Source organism: Triticum dicoccoides, chromosome 6B (genome assembly GCF_002162155.2).
Source record: "Triticum dicoccoides isolate Atlit2015 ecotype Zavitan chromosome 6B, WEW_v2.0, whole genome shotgun sequence".
Taxonomy (NCBI): domain Eukaryota; kingdom Viridiplantae; phylum Streptophyta; class Magnoliopsida; order Poales; family Poaceae; genus Triticum; species Triticum dicoccoides.
In genome coordinates, this window is record NC_041391.1 from 669,735,927 (window position 1) to 669,752,785 (window position 16,859).

The following is a 16,859-nucleotide window of genomic DNA, read 5'->3' on the forward strand; positions in this document are numbered from 1 at the left end:
AGTGATTGAGCATCACTGAATAGATTGATCCTGTGTGGATCCGACGCTTGTTACCTTTGAAGACTGTGCTTCTTCCAGACGGTTAGGCGTCAAGGTCTAGAGCATCCAAGAGGAATTGTGGATCGCCGAGTGACCAAGTTTGTGAAGGCCCGGAAGTCACCTGAAGACTTACCATGAGTGATTGGGCGAGGTATGTGTGACTTTAGCTCAAGGAGAATACAGTGAGGACTGTGTGTCCTCGAGTTTAAATACTTAGCCGCTCCAACCAGATGTACAACTGAGACAGCAGTTGGAACTAGTCTACCAAATCATTGTCTTCATCGAGCTTACCGGTTCTATTTCCTCAACTCTTTCATTTCCTCATTTCTGTTGTTGTGTGCTTGTTCATATCTGTTTGAAGACTTTAACTGAAGACTTTCTCAATTTCCTCAGTTTGATTTCTTCAGTATGTCCATCTTCATCTTGTGTTATCTTGTGCTTATGCTTTCTATACTTTGTGCTGGTCTTCATCTCATCATGATGACTATGCGTGTGTTCTGCTATGTTTACTTTTGAGTACTTATTCCGCTGCAAGTAGTTCTTCATTTAGGAATTTCCTCACCAGCAAATTCCTCAGTGAAGAATTCATAAAAATCGCCTATTCACCCCCCTCTAGTCGATATAACGCTCTTTCAATTGGTATCAGAGCAATGTACTCCCTTTGTTCTGTGTGATTTTGGTTTAACCGCCTGGAGTTTCAGTTATGTCGACCACAGGTATGATCAAGGTCTCTGCTGGGTGTCCTACCTTCGATGGAACGGACTACCTCTACTAGAAGAATAAGAAGCGAATGCATCTTGAGGCAATTGATAACGATCTCTGGTATGTTGTGGAAAATGGTGTTCCCTCAGTCACACCTTCCCTGAATGTTGCTGATGTGAAGAGATTCAAGCAACTCGATTCTCAAGCAAAGAACATCATATGTGGCCATCTGAGCAAAGGGCAATATGGTAGAGTGAGTGCTTTGGAAACTGCTAAGCTTATCTGGGATAGGCTCTCCAAAGTAAATGAAGGAGTCTCAACTCAACGTGACTCTCATGTTGACATTCTTCGCAATCTCTTCAACCGCTTCAAAAGACTCGACAATGAAAATGTTCAGCAAACCTTCGATCGCCTCACTGATATCTCAAATGAGCTTCAAGCGCTTGGCACCACTGACATCACCGAACATGAGGTGGTGAAGAAATTGTTGAGATCACTCGATTCCTCATTTGACACTCTGGCACTGATGATTCAAGAGCGTGCTGATTACAAATCACTTGATCCTACTGATATCCTCGAGAGGCTAAACACTCATGAGTTCCAGCTTGCTGAGAATAGAGATCTTTATGGTTCGAGCTATGGCAAACCACGTGCTCTGAAGGCCAAGGCAGTCTCTGAGTCTGAAGAAGAGGACTCCACTAGCAGCCTTGGTGGTCCTGAAGAACTGAGCTAGGAACTAGCACTTCTCGTGAAGAAATTTCAGAAGTTCTCAAGACGTGGTCGCTTTGGAAAATCCTCAAGGAGCAATGATTCCTCATCCAATGACTACAAGAAGAGGCTATGCCACAAATGCAAGAAACCTGGTCACTACATTCAAGATTGTCCTCAGTGGGATAAGGAATTGAAGAAGAAGAAATACAAGGATTATAGTTCTGATGATGCCAAGAAGAAGAAGAAATCTTCAAAGTCTTCATCATCAAAATCCTCGAAGTCTTCATCTCACAAGAAGATCAGCTCCAAGAAGGCTCGGGCATTCATTGGCAAGGAAATGGACTCTGAGGCTAAATCTGAGGAACATGAGGACAAGGCATCTGAGGAGCTCGAGTCTGGTGTGGCGAGCCTAGCTCTCACTACTGCATTCGTCAGCAAGTCTATCTTCAACTCTGAAGAAAATGGCTTCACCAACAAGACCAATGAAGGCAATGATGACTACGCTCCCACCTATTGCTTCATGGCAAAGGGTGCCAAGGTAACTAAATATGCCTCCTCTGAATCTAGTGAGGATGAATCTGATGAAAATCTCAAGCCCAGCTACTCTAAACTTGCTAAGATTGCTGTGAAACAACAAACGGCTTTTGAAAAGTTTAAAAACATGCTAGATAAAAGTGATGATATGTTGGGTGAAGAAATGGACCACACTAAAACCTTGACTGATAATCTTCAGAGACTTCTGTCCAAGTTTGACAACCTTCAAGGTCATCATAACACTCTCTTATCTGATAACGAGAAGCTTTCTTATGAATTTCTTCAAAGAAAGCAAGATCTTGAGAAGCTAAGAGAGAGTTATGAAGATCTTCAGAAGGAGCGTGATTCATTACTTGCTCAACAAATCAGCGCTACTCAGGAAGAATTTGTTCCTCCATGTCTGAAGTGCATTGAACGTGAATCTGCTAATTCTTCACCTGAATGTTCAAATGCTTCTAATGTTACAAATTCTTCACCTGTCTCTGCTATCACTAATTCCTCATCTGAGGACGTTGCTAGTATCACTGATGATGTAGGGCTGAAGGAATTATACATGACAGGCATGTACAAAAGCCTCAAAGGGCATCAAACTCTTTGTGATGTGCTTAAAAAGCAGATCCTCAATAGGAACCCTAGGAAAGAGGGTATTGCCTTTGAGAGGAAACTCAATGTTGATGGAACATATTGGAAGCCTGAGCAGTACCCCAAAACCTCATGGGTGCTACAAAGGGACCTCCAGTTGATCCATCCAATTTATCTGGCTTTACATGTGAATCTCCTCATTCTTCTGATGAGTCATTTGACTCCAACTATAAACTGTTCAAAAATCAGAATGGTGAAGTATTTGCTAGATATGTTGGCACTAACTACAGGAATGGTTCCCCTATGAAGAAAATCTGGGTTCCCAAAAGTTGCCTTGAAAGTCTTTAGGTGAATGTCCTCATGACACCACCTGTGAAGAATAGGAACTCCAGATCAAATTCTTCATATGGACCAAATTCTTCATATGGATCAAATTCCTCAACAGGATCAAAATCCTCACATGATCATCATCGTTCTAACCCCTCTATTTCGCATGGTAGAGCTAAGGGCTATGAATATGAGCACTATTCTTCAAATCATTGTGTTCATAAGTCCTCGAAGAATTTCTCTGCTTATTCATATGCTTACCCTAACCCCTCTCATGTGAAACGAAGCGGACTGGCTTCTATGCCACGTTTCTCATATGGTGCTCGCAGAGTGATAATCCTCAAGTGCAGGGAATCATCGTAGCAATTCCCAAAGGTGGAAGTGATAAGTATGGAGTGTCGAACCCACAAGGAGCTAAAGGTAAGATCAATGTTCTCTCAAGCCCTATCTGCCACTGATACGACTCTACGTGCACCAAACGTTTGCTTCCAACTAGAAACAAGAAATAAAATTGTGTTGTGGGTATGAAGAGGATTACTTCGTATGATATCGGAGAGCTAAAACATAAAAGTAGGTGCTGTTATCATAAAGTTAGAATATAATACTAAATAATATAAGTAGCGAGTGTGGAATAATGGTGGATCAATGTGCGGAATTGTCCTAAGCAATTGTTAACAAGATCGATAGTCGTCATTGCAATTTCATATGAGGGAGAGGCATAAACTAGCATACTTTTCCTACTTGGATCATATGCTCTTATGATTGGAAACTCTAGCAAGCATCCGCAAATACTAAAAGATTCATTAAGGTAAAACCCAACCATAGCATTAAAGCATCAAGTCCCCTTTTATACCATACGCAACAACCCCCTTACTCAGGTTTAAGCTTCTGTCACTCTAGCAACCCACTATAAGCGAATCATGAACGTATTACAACACCCTACATCGGGAATCCCTCACGCTTGCGCGACACAGAGGGCACCATAGGACAACACCAAAATAAAACATACAGCTCGTACGAATCTAGATCATCAATCAACTCAAGGACAAAAGATATCTAACTCAAAATATCATAAGATGGCAACACATCATTGGATCATAATATGTAGCATAAAGCACCATGTTCAAGTAGGGATTACAGCGGGGTGTGGGAGAGTGGACCACGTAAAAGAGATGAGGATGGTGATGTTGATGAAGACGATCACCACGACGATGATTCCCCTCCCGATGGCACTCCGGTGCCACCAAGAGAGAGGAGGAGAGTTTCTCCCCCTTGTGCTTCCTCCTCCATGGCTTTCCCTCTCTAGTCCTTGGCCTTCATGGAGATGATGGCCCCTCCTAGATCCTCCTCCATGGCCTCCAGTGATGATGGCCCCCTCCGACAGGGTGCCAGAGAGGGCCTAGATTTATTTCTCGTGGCTACAGAGGCTTGCGGCGGCGGAACTTCCGATCTAGGTTAATTCCTGAAAGTTTCAGTATTTATAGGAATTATTGGCGTTGGTTTCACGTCAGGAAGGTCTTCGGGCTGTCCACAAGATAGGGGGGCACACCCTAGGGAGGGGGGTGCGGCCCCCTCTCTCGTGGGCAGCCCGGGACCCTTCTGGCCCAACTCCGATGCTCCGTGGTCTTCTTTTGGTCCATAAAAAATCTTCAAAAATTGGCACGTCATTTGGACTCCGTTTGGTATCCCTTTTCTGTAAAACACAACAACAAGGAGAAAACAGAAACTGGCACTGGGCTCTAGGTTAATAGGTTAGTCCCAAAAATCATATAAAATGACATATAAATGCATATAAATCATCATAGAAGGATAATATAATAGCATGAATACTTCATAAATTATAGATACGTTGGAGACGTATCACAGAGTGATGAATTCTTTGCCACCCCTTCAGATGTGGGTGGTGAAGAAAAAGAACTAATCTTTTATGCAGGGTCAGGTCTCCAAACGTGCTCAAAATGTCTGAAGAATTTGCTGGAGACCTGAACGGTGCCTGAAAGGACGCAGGCTAATCATGAAGAAATGAATTTTCATTTCTCACGTCCTCAATACTGATTTATCTGTGCTATTGCTTGATGAAATTGATCTGATGATATTGATGTCATATTCTTTACTGATGAAGTATATGAGTTCGTAAGTTGCACTAATTCATCTGCAGGATGATCAACCCAAAGCAAATGAGTGGGTCCTCGATAGTGGATGTACAAATCACATGACTAGTGACAAGAATCTATTGATGGACGCTCCTTTATCACCGTCGCATCTGAAGCATATCATCTTCGCTGACAAAGGCAAAAGTCAGTCTTCGAAGGCTTTAGGAGAGGAGACTTGTACATTGTTGATTTCTCCACAGGACCACAACCGACCGTATGCCTACTTGCAAAAGCTTCAGAAGGCTGGCTATGGCATCGACGACTTGGTCATGCTGGCATGACGAATTTGCACACGCTTGCGAAGAAGAAGCATGTCATTGGCATTGAAAATGTCAAATTCATCAAGGATCACTTATGCGGAGCTTGTGAAGCTGGAAAGATGACAAAGTCCAAGCATCTAGCGAAGACTACCATGACTACCACTCGACCATTTGAATTGCTTCACATGGATCTTTTTGGTCCCAATCATTATTCTGTAATTCTAAATGATGCATCTCTATATGGCTTTGTTATAGTTGATGATTATTCTCGTTACACATGGGTGCACATTGTCACTTACAAACATGAGGTGCAGGAAGTCTTCAAACGATTCTCCTCGAGGGCTTCAACCAACTTTGGTGCAAAGATCAAGCACATCAGAAGTGACAATGGGACTGAGTTCAAGAATTCCGGTCTTGATGACTATCTTAATGAACTTGGTATTACTCATGAGTTATCTGCTCCTTATACTCCACAGCAGAATGGCGTCGTGGAGCACAAGAACAGGACCCTTGTTGAGATGGCTCGCACTATGCTTGACGAATACAAGAGACCTTGTCGGTTCTGGATTGAGGCCATTGATACTGCGTGCCACGTCATCAACAGGGTTTATCTTCACAAATTCTTCAAGAAGACTGCCTATGAACTCCTCACTGACAAGAAACCCAATGTGAGTTCCTTCAAAGTCTTCAGTGCTAAATGCTGGATTAGAGATCCTCATCACAATTCTAAATTTGCACCGAAAGCACATGAGGGTTTTATGCTTGGTTACAGAAAGGACTCGCACATCTACAGAGTCTTCAACAGCGTTCTTCACAAAGTTGTTGAAACTGTAGATGTGCGGTTCGATGAGACTAATGGCTCGCAAAGAGAGCACCTACCTTCTGTGTTAGATGAACCAGCACCTGAGGAATCTATCAAGTTCAAGGCTACTGAGGATGTCATTCCCACCAAAGAATCTGCTGAAGAATTCATTCCAGAACATGATGAACATCGAGCTGGCGCACCTGAAGAAAATGGTGCTGAGGAAAATGCTCCTGGAGAGAATGCGGATCAAATTCCTCGAAGACAACCCGCTCATCCTCGTATTGCAAATGAAGTGCAAGTCGAGAAGATCATTGATGACATTGAAGCACCAGGTCCTCTCACACGCTCAAAAGCTTCACATTTGTCTAACTTTTGTGGGCACTTTGCTTTTGTCTCCATCACAGAGCCCACTAAGGTAGATGAAGCATTTTCTGGAGCCTGAGTGTATTCAAGCTATGCAAGAAGAATTACATCAGTTTGAGCTCAACAACGTCTGGGAACTGGTCAAACGTCCAGATCCTTGCAAGCACAACATTATTGGCACAAAGTGAATCTACCGCAACAAGCAAGATGAAAATGGCCTTGTGGTGAGGAATAAGGCACGACTTGTAGCTCAAGGCTACACACAGGTTGAAGGAATTGATTTCGATGAAACTTTTGCACCTGTTGCTAGACTTGAGGCTATTCGCATATTACTTGCTTATGCTAATCATCATAATATCACTTTATATCAAATGGATGTGAAAAGTGCATTCCTCAATGGTAAGCTTGAGGAAGAAGTATATGTTGCTCAACCGCCAGGTTTTGAAGATCCAAAGAATCCTGACAAAGTCTTCAGACTCAACAAGGCCCTGTATGGCCTCAAGAAAGCCCCTCGAGCGTGGTATGATACTTTGAAGGAATTCCTCATGAAGAAAGGCTTCAAACCCGGTTCACTTGACCCAACTCTTTTCACTAAGTCTTATGATGATGAATTGTTTGTGTGCCAAATATATGTTGATGATATTATCTTTGGCTGTACTGATCAACATTATAGTGATGAATTTGCCTATATGATGAGTGAAGAATATCAAATTCTATGATGGGAGAGTTGAAATTATTTTTAGGTCTTCAAATTCGTCAACATCGCAATGGGATATTCATATCTCAGGAGAAATACCTCAAGGATGTATTGAGAAAATTCAGCATGCAAGATTGCAAAGGGGTCAAAATTCCAATGCCCACAAATGGCCATCTATGCATTGATGAAAATGGTAAAGACTTTGATCAAAAGGTATACCGCTCCATGATTGGCTCTTTATTGTACCTATGTGCATCTAGGCCGGATATTATGCTTAGTGTTTGCATGTGTGCCTGATTTCAAGCTACACCGAAGGAATCACACCATAAGGCTGTGAAGCATATTCTTCGATATCTAGCTCACACACCAACACTTGGATTATGGTATCCCAAAGGCTCTTCATTTGATCTCATTGGATATTCAGACTCTGACTATGCTGGTGATCGCGTGGACCGCAAGTCAACGTCAGGCACATGCCATTTCCTCGGACGATCTTTGGTTTGTTGGTCCTCGAAGAAATAGAACTGTGTATCACTCTCCACTGCAGAAGCTGAGTACATTGCTGTTGGATCATGCTGTGCTCAATTACTTTGGATGAAGCAAACACTCAAGGACTATGGCATCGACGTGAAGACTGTGCCTCTCTATTGCGACAATGAGAGTGCTATCAAGATTGCTCATAACCCAGTTCAGCACTCAAGACCAAGCACATCCAGATTCGTCATCATTTTCTTCGTGATCATGTGTTGAAGGGCGATATCTCCATCGACCACGCAAGCACTGAAGATCAGTTGGCCGATATCTTCACTAAGCTCTTGGATGAGAAGAGATTTAGCAAGTTGCGGTGTGAGCTAAATATCCTAGAATCTTCGAATGTTCTCTGAAATGGACACACATCCTAACACTTATGCTGACTTGATGACTTAGATGCGCAACACACGAAGTATTGTTTTTCTTCAGTCAATTAAGACTAACCATCTAAGTGTGAAGAAATTAATGAAGAAATTGATTCTCAGAACCCTATGACAATTGGTACGTGGTGTCTGAAATTAGCGTTCTTATACGGTGGGTCACGCCACCAACCAAAGTTGAAAATCTTCAATTTGAGTTTTTCTTCGTTTTTGAAATTCCTCAGTTTTTCAAATTCTTCAACTTTGCATTGTCTTCACTCTTTCCGGTGTTGTTCTTCATTTGAATATATATATATGTGAGTTTTATGTCCTCTACATCATTCACTTATTGCTAATTCTTCAAGTTGATTTCTTCTGCTAAGTGAATATGATCGGACCCTTCCCCCTCTATGCTAAACTCAACCTAGTCTATTCACAAATTCTTCATGTGCGTTCTATTTGAAACTCGTTCAAAATCTTCACTGTGTCCTTGACAGCTGAAGAAATTGCGAACGGAAATTTTAATATATCTGATCTGAAGTTTCGACTTTGCCGTTCAAACCATTCCGCATCCCACGACAATACTTATCTATTCACTCATGATCCTGCACGATCGCCACCTCTTAGTACGTGGGTGACACATGTCAAGCGAATGAGAAGGGCCAGGGGCACGTTCGTCCAAAATCCTCGGGCGTACAGTTTTCCACTTCCACTATAAATACCCCTGCCTCTTCCTCACTTCACTTTTACTCCGCTCGCTCGCACTCCCACTCGAGCTTCCCAAACCCTAGCGCCGCCGCTACTTCATAGTCGCCGGTGAGGAAGAGCTACACTGCCTCGACCTCGTCGCCGTTGTACTCGCGCCGGTTGCGGATTTCTTCACTCCTCTGCCGCCGTAGCCGTCTTCCTCTGCGGAGTTAGGGCGTGGAAGATCTGAACTGATGAACTTCACATCTACACTTCTCAGTTCATCGTGTTCTTCATCTCGGGTAATTAAAAATTACTTTTACTACCCTCTTTGATTCATATGTTTTCTTGAAAATCTTCAAAGGTCTTTATTCTTCAACTCTTCACACACATGAACACCTCACGTGTCATCTGCTCTTGATTCGTTTCTCTAAGCGATGATTTTCTTCAAGATTCCTCAATTGTGTGAATTTTTCAATCTGTAAAACTCTGGAACCTAAAATTAAGAATGCTTAGTGAAATTCTTCAAGACTCATCTGGTCAAATTCCTCAAACCTTTTCTTTTTGAAAATCTTCTGAGAACGCATATGACCTCTCCAAATTCCTTGCAACTATACTCTGTTCACAGGTACTCATGTCCGCTGCTGAATCTCTAGGTTCTCATCAACTTAACTCATTTGCAGCATTCCTTGAAGAAAAGTTGCACACCTCGTCAGAAACTTCAGTTGTTCATATTCCTCAGCTGAAGAAAATGGCTGACAAGAAGCCACAGAAGGGAGGAAAGAGGCCAGAGGTCAATACTACTTTTGAAATCCCTGAGGACATTTATGCTGGATACTGCACTCCTGATGAGGCCAAATTTGGCAAGGAGGACAAAAATCAGCACAAGGTGCACATTCAAAGGATAGAGAGGAGATGGGCACGGGAATGGAGGGAGTACAGGTATGTTACTCCCAAGTACATGAAGAAATTTGCACTCAACCCTCCATGCCCAAGACCTCCACTGGCACCTGGCCAATTGGCAGATCCCACCAGCCTCAAGCGCGGTGAGGATTATCCCGATGAATGGGCAAGGCGCAAGGCCAAACTGGCCAAATAAGCAAAGGAAGCAGTGAGGAAATTTAATGAAGACTCTGCTGCTGCTGCAACCACTGCTGAGGCCTCTGCTAGTAAGCCTAGGAAGGTGATGCCTAAGAAGCATGTGCATAAGCCAAGTGCTTCTTCTTCAATGCCCTCACAGCCAAGCTCCTCAGCAATGTCCTCAAGACCAGATTCTTCAAAGCCCTCACGGCCAACTCCTCAGTATGCTCCTCCTCCTCCAAAGTCCTCAGCTCCTCCGACAAAGTCTTCAGCTGCTCCGACCAAATCCTCTGCACCTGTGCATCTCGCCACATGCCAAAGGACAACTGGCATCTCTATTGCCTCAGGAGCATCTGCAAGTTCCACTGCTGCACCAAATTCCTCAGCTGGCCCCTCTCCGCTGAAGAAAAACGCCACTGCTAGACGAGGCCTTCGACCAAGCCCTCACAAGAAGCAGGTCGCCTTCCAAGTTCCCTCTGATGACGATGAGGCTGATGATGAAGAACTTTCCGAAATCATCAGAGACATGCAAGCTAGGGCTGCAAGAGCCAAAGGCAGCACTGTGCCACTTCTATTGGATCCAAAGTTGATCCTTGACTTCATTGACCTATGGCACAAGGACCCTAACACGCCATTGCCGGAGATGAACCTCACTCCTGGCCAAAGTCATGTTCTGACTGCCTTCATTGAGGAAGAAAAGTGGAAATTTGAAGAAGGCAGAAGGTTGAAGAAAGTGCAGTACAAGAAGCAGCGCTATATCAAGGACAATGTCCTCACTCTCATACCTGACCAACTCATTGCATTGCAAACTGAAATCAAGCAACTGAGTGATGGATTCAATCGCTACTATGCTAATTGGAAGGGCGCCAAGGTCCGGTTCGTCAATTTGACGAAGAAACTCACTTCAAGTGTTGTTGCTCCTATGCACGTTGAAGTTCCCCAGGCTGAAGCATCTGCTCAGCCTACTGAAGAACATGCCAACACCGCTGATGACAATCAGGCTGCTGAAGAAAATGAGAGTACCAGGGCTGATGACTGCATTCCAGCCGCTGAAGAAATTGCCAGGGCATCCACTAGCGGTGCGCCTGAAGAAAATGAAGAAATCAGGGCAACTGAATCAGTTGCGCCTGAAGAAACTGAACCAAAGTCCTCTACATCTCCTGCGCCTACACCCGCTCCGATCCTTCCATCTGCATCAGATGCGAAGAAGACCAAGGCTGCAGAACGTGCAGCTATGAAGAAAAGGAAGGCATCAACTTCATCAAGTTCTTCAGCTCTGAAGAAGATGAAGCCTCTGACTAGCTCATATGTAAATCCAATTGATGCTGTTCCTGTCTCTTTTATACCATCAAAGGACCTTGTTCCTTTTGGTGAAGATTATGTGATTCCCAATGAATCTGATGAAGAGAATCCTTCTGCTGCTCCGTCAGAGCAGTTGGATGAAGAAATTGAAGTGGGTGAAATCCCTTCAACCCCAGTTGTTTCCTCACCTATGCCTCAGTTCACTGCTGAAGAGGCAGGTGTTGAAGAAATGGAAGATGAGGATGTGGACATTGGCTGTACCACATCTGTGCTGAATGATGACTTTTGGGAAAGTCAGCACCCCAACTCTCCGATGTTCACTCCACTTCAAGCAATTCCTCAATCTCCTGCTGCTACTGAAGTGCAAATGGAATCTGAAGAACCTCATGCAACCCCGTCTGTCCATGAAGAAATTCCAGCCACTAGTGCTGAAGAAATTGTAAATGAAGAATTGATGACCCAGGCTACAGCTAAAGAAGAGCCTGAAATTCCTCAACCAGAGGAACCTGAGATTGCGATTCCTGAGGTGTTGATGCAATTGACTGATACTCCTCAGCCCAAGCCAAAGGATCCCTTCTCGAAGAAGCAAAAATTCAAGGCTGATGATTTCTTCGGCGAGCATGTGTTCTTCACTGAATTCAACCCATATGACAATGCTCACCTTAGAAGGAAGCGTTTCTGGACTGCAAGCCAGGCCAACTTCTATTCTTCACTGCTTTACAACAAGGAAAAAGTCTTCGACCACGAGCATATTCCTCACGTGGACATGGAATCAATGCCTTGCTTCTCTCAAGTCCTTAGTATGCTTCATGATGCAAGCTTGCTCAACTTTTGCTCAGACATCATTGATTGGAATGAAGAGCTCATTCTTCAGTTCTACGCAATGCTGCATATCACAGGTGATGCTGATGACGTCAACTCTTGGGTGTTGGACTGGATGACCGAAAACACTCACTACAAGGCACCAGCCTCTGAATTGCTTCGTGCCCTACCAATCAGTCCTCCACCTGAAGGTGCTCGTTGTCTGTATGATGAGCCTGAACTCACTGCTCACTATATGCAAGTGCTCATGAAGCCTCTGAAGCCTGGTCAAGCTCCAATGACCAAATTCCTCCTAAAGGACTTGGTCTATGTGCCAAGAACCATCTATCGCATTCTGACAAAGACCATGAGTCCTATCAAAGGCCATGACTCATCCGATGAGTAAATTATTGGGATGATGAAGAATATGTTATTCAACATAATGCATGGCATCCCCATAAATTATCATGATTTCTTCATGAGGACTCTGGCGAATGTTGCACTTTCACCATTTGAGCTGAAGCCTTATGCGTCGTGGATCATGAGATTCCTCAGAACAAGGTCTTCACTCAACTACAAGGCTAACTTTCAGAATCACCTCAGCTACTTGCCCCCGATTGAAGTCCTCAAACGGACATATTCCTCAGCTGATGAGAAGGGCAAGTCACCAGCCATTATCGATGAAGGCATTCGTCCATTGGATGGTCAGTTTCGCAAAGCTGCATCTTATTCCACCAATGACGACTCTGCCACTCATGATTCTGCTGCCAATGCTCCCAAGTCAACTCCTCAAGCTACTGCTCCTCGTGTGATGACTGACCGTGAGCTGCTTCTAAGTCTTCACCAGAAGGTGGATCGAAACCACAAATGGGTTAAGCGACAGTTTGGCTCTATTCTTCACAACATGACCTCTACTCATAATGATGTGAAGAAAAACCATTACTATCTCCATGAAGTCTTGGATCGCACCTGGGCTATTCTGCACCATATCTATGGTGAAGAAGATTTGAAGAACATGGGCTTCAAAGAAGATTTTGACTGGTCTGCTCCACCACCGAAGAAACTCAAGAAGGTCAAGGTTCCTCCCTTGGTCGCCAGTTCATATTCTTCATCACGCGCCACAGACGAGTATGAAGACTTGGACGACACTGCAGCAGGCCCTCCATCAACTCAAGACCCTGACAAAGCTGGCGCTCCTCCATCATCATGATATTCTTCAGGGGCGTTAGTCCTCATTTTCAACCCTTTTGGTCATTCGATGACAAAGGGGAGAAATTTGAGTTAGTCTTCAAGCAGGTCTATCTTATAAGGGCGTTTTTTTGCTAAGTTACAACTCTCGTTCTTCTGATGACTTTGCTGGATCGAGTTGTGTAAGTGCATCTAGTGCCACCCCTAGTTGGTTTTGGAGTATTGACGACAAAGTTGGTTGAGGGACTAATGCGTTTGTGAGAATTGCAGGATAACGCAGGTAGTGTCCCTCATTGATTCGGTTTACCTACCGGAGATGACCCCTAAAAATGTATGAAGACATTGAAGACAATGGTGGTATGAGAAGATATTCATATTGAAGACTATGACATGAGAAGACATTGCGTGAAGACTATGGAGCGCGAAGGCTGTGTGGCTTTGTTGTTTCCTTTTCTTCTTTGTTGAGTCATAGGAACCACCGTACTATTAAGTGGGGTCCAAGTGAACTAAGTCAGAGTGACTGAAGTGATGCTCAACCCAAATCCTATGTCTTCGAGCGAAGACAATGAGAGAAAATCTTATCCAGAGCTGGATGAGTCAGCTTTGCTTGTAGCCCAAGTAAAGTTGCCGCGTGTGTTTGAAATCTGACCGTTGGAACACGTGTCAGTTCCTTAGTGACCCAGGGTCATTTCGGAAAAATCAGGTCGGGTTGCCTTGTGGCTATAAATAGCCCACCCCCTACACCATAAATTGGTGGCTGCTCAGAGTTAGTTTACGGCTTTTGTCGTTTTGAGAGCAACCCACCTCGAAGCCTTTGAGAGAGAAATCCTTGCGAGGACAAAGCCCAAACACCCAGAGCCAAAGAGTGTTAGGCATCACTGAAGTCTTTCTGTCTGTGTGACCTGAAGACTTATTACACTTGAGGACTATGTATCCTCCAGCCGGTTAGGCGTCGCGTTCTGAGCATCCAAGAGTCATTGTGGATTGCCGGGTGAAAGAAGTCTGTGAAGGTTCAGAAGTCTACCTTGAAGACTTACCAGAGTGATTGGGCGAGGACTAAGTGTCCTTAGCTCAAGGGGAATAAGGTGAAGACACGGTCTTCTGAGTTGAATCTCAGCCTCCCTAACCAGACGTACAGTTGTCACAGCAACTGGAACTGGTCCAACAAATCCTGTGTCTTCAACAAATGACTGGTTCTATCTCTTCCCTCCTTTACTTTGAGTTTGTCTTCGTGAAGTCATTGCTTATCTGTCTTATCTGGTTGACTTCATTGCTTGACTACTATTGTTGATTGGCTTCATACCATCTTCCATCCTGATCCTACTACCTAGCTGCTATTAGTCTTCGTACGTTAACACTATTGCATACTTGACTATGGCTTGCTTGTTGTAGTTTATCTTCCGTTGCATATCAATTAGGTCATTTCTATTGTTTGTCTTCGAAACTTCCATGTTTTGAAGACTTTGATAAAAATCGCCTATTCACCCCCCTCTAGTCGATAACTAGCACTTTTAATTGGTATCAGAGCAAGGTACTCCCTTGTTCTGTGTGATTCGGTTTAACCACCTGGAGTTTCAACTATGTCGACTGCAGGGATAATCAAAGTCTCCACTGCTTGCCCCGTGTTCGATGGAACAGAATATCCCTACTAGAAGAATAAGATGCGCATGCATCTTGAAGCCATTGATGTCGACCTCTGGTATGTCGTCAAGAATGGCGTTCCCAAAACTGGTGAAGGTGTCACCCCTACTGATGTCAAGAAGTTCATTCAACTGGACTCGACTGCAAAGAACATCATCTGTGGTCATCTGACCAAAGGACAGTATGGCCGTGTGAGTGCTCTGGAAACGTCAAAGCTAGTCTGGGACTGGCTATCCAAGGTCAATGAAGGCGTCTCTACGCAGAGAGACCAGAGGATCAGTGTTCTTCGCAATCTCTTCAACCGCTTCAAGAGAAACGACAATGAAAATGTCCAACTCACGTTTGATCGCCTCACTGACATCACAAATGAGCTTCAGGCTCTCGGTGCCACTGAGATCACCAAGCATGAAATCGTCAAGACGCTGCTGAGATCCCTTGACAGCTCCTTTGACACCCTTGCCCTCATGATACAAGAACGTCCTGACTTCAAGACTCTCGATCCGTCTGATATACTTGAGAGGCTCAACACACATGAGTTCCAGCTTTCTGAGAAAAGAGATATCTATGGCCCCAACAATGGCCGAACTTGTGCTTTGAAGGCAAAAATTGTTTCCTCATCTGAAGAAGAAGAATCTGACTGCGGTTCTGATGATCCTGAAGACATCGGAAGGGAGCTTGCTATGCTTGTGAAGAAGTTCCAGAAATTCACCAAGAAGAAGGGCTTCAGAAAGTCTTCACGATCCAGTTCAAGAAATGATGAAGCTTCCACTCAAGATAACAAGAAGAGAACATGTCACAAGTGTAAGAAGCCTGGGCACTACATCTCTGAGTGTCCTTAGTGGGACAACGAGAAGAAGAAGAAGAAGAAGAGCAAGGAATATGACTCTGATGACAAGAAGAAGAAGAAATCATCAAAGTCTTCTTCCAAGTCCACATCAAAGTCTTCATCTCATAAGAAGAGCTCATCTGGCAAGGCTCGTGCTTTTGTTGGCAAGGAAATGGATTCAGGGGAGGAGTCTGTGTCTGAGGAGGCAGAGGTGGAATCTGAAGCTGAGTCCGACTCTGGCGTTGCAAGTCTGGCTCTAGCCACAGCCTACGTTACCAAGTCCATCTTCAACACTGAAGACAATGACTCCCATACCAACGCTGATGATGAAAAGGACGATCCTGCTCCCACCTACTGCTTCATGGCACGCGGTGCCAAGGGCATGTCACCAAAAGCTTCGGAATGGATTATGGACAGCGGATGCACTAATCATATGACTGGTGATCAAAGTCTTCTCATGGACTCAACCTTACGTCCATCCGACAAGAGTCAAATCACATTTGCTGACACTGGTAAAGGCAAGGTATTGGGTCTAGGTAGAGTTGCAATCTCAAAGGATCAACACATGGATAAAGTGATGCTTGTTGAATCCCTTGGATTCAACTTAATGTCTGTCTCAATGCTTTGTGACTTAAACATGATTGTGATATTTGGAAAATATCGTTGCCTTGTACTAATGGAATCTGACAAGTCTCTAGTCTTTGAAGGGTATAGGAAAGGTGATCTATACATGGTAGATTTCTCAGCAGGTCCACAGCTTGCCGTATGTCTTCTTGCAAAAGCTTCCGAATGCTGGCTCTGGCATCGAAGGCTGGGGCATGCTGGCATGAAGAACTTGCTCACTCTCGTCAAGAAGAAGCATGTCATAGGCATCGAAGGTGTCAAGTTCAAGAAAGATCATTTGTGTGGTGCTTGTGAAGCTGGGAAGATGACGAGGGCCAAGCACCCCTCGAAGACAATCATGACGACATCTCAACCCTTTGAGCTGTTGCACATGGACTTATTTGGCCCTACTCACTACTCCACCCTCACAACAACGGCGTGTCTCTATGGCTTCATCATTGTTGATGACTACTCAAGATATACATGGGTGCACATAATTCTCTACAAGACTGAAGTACAAGATGTCTTCAGACGATTCGCCAATCGAGCAATGAACAATTATGGCGTCAAGATCAAGCATATTAGAAGTGATAACGGCACTGAATTTAAGAACACCGGCCTTGATCTTTATCCGGATACAATGGGAATCACTCATGAATTTTCTGCTC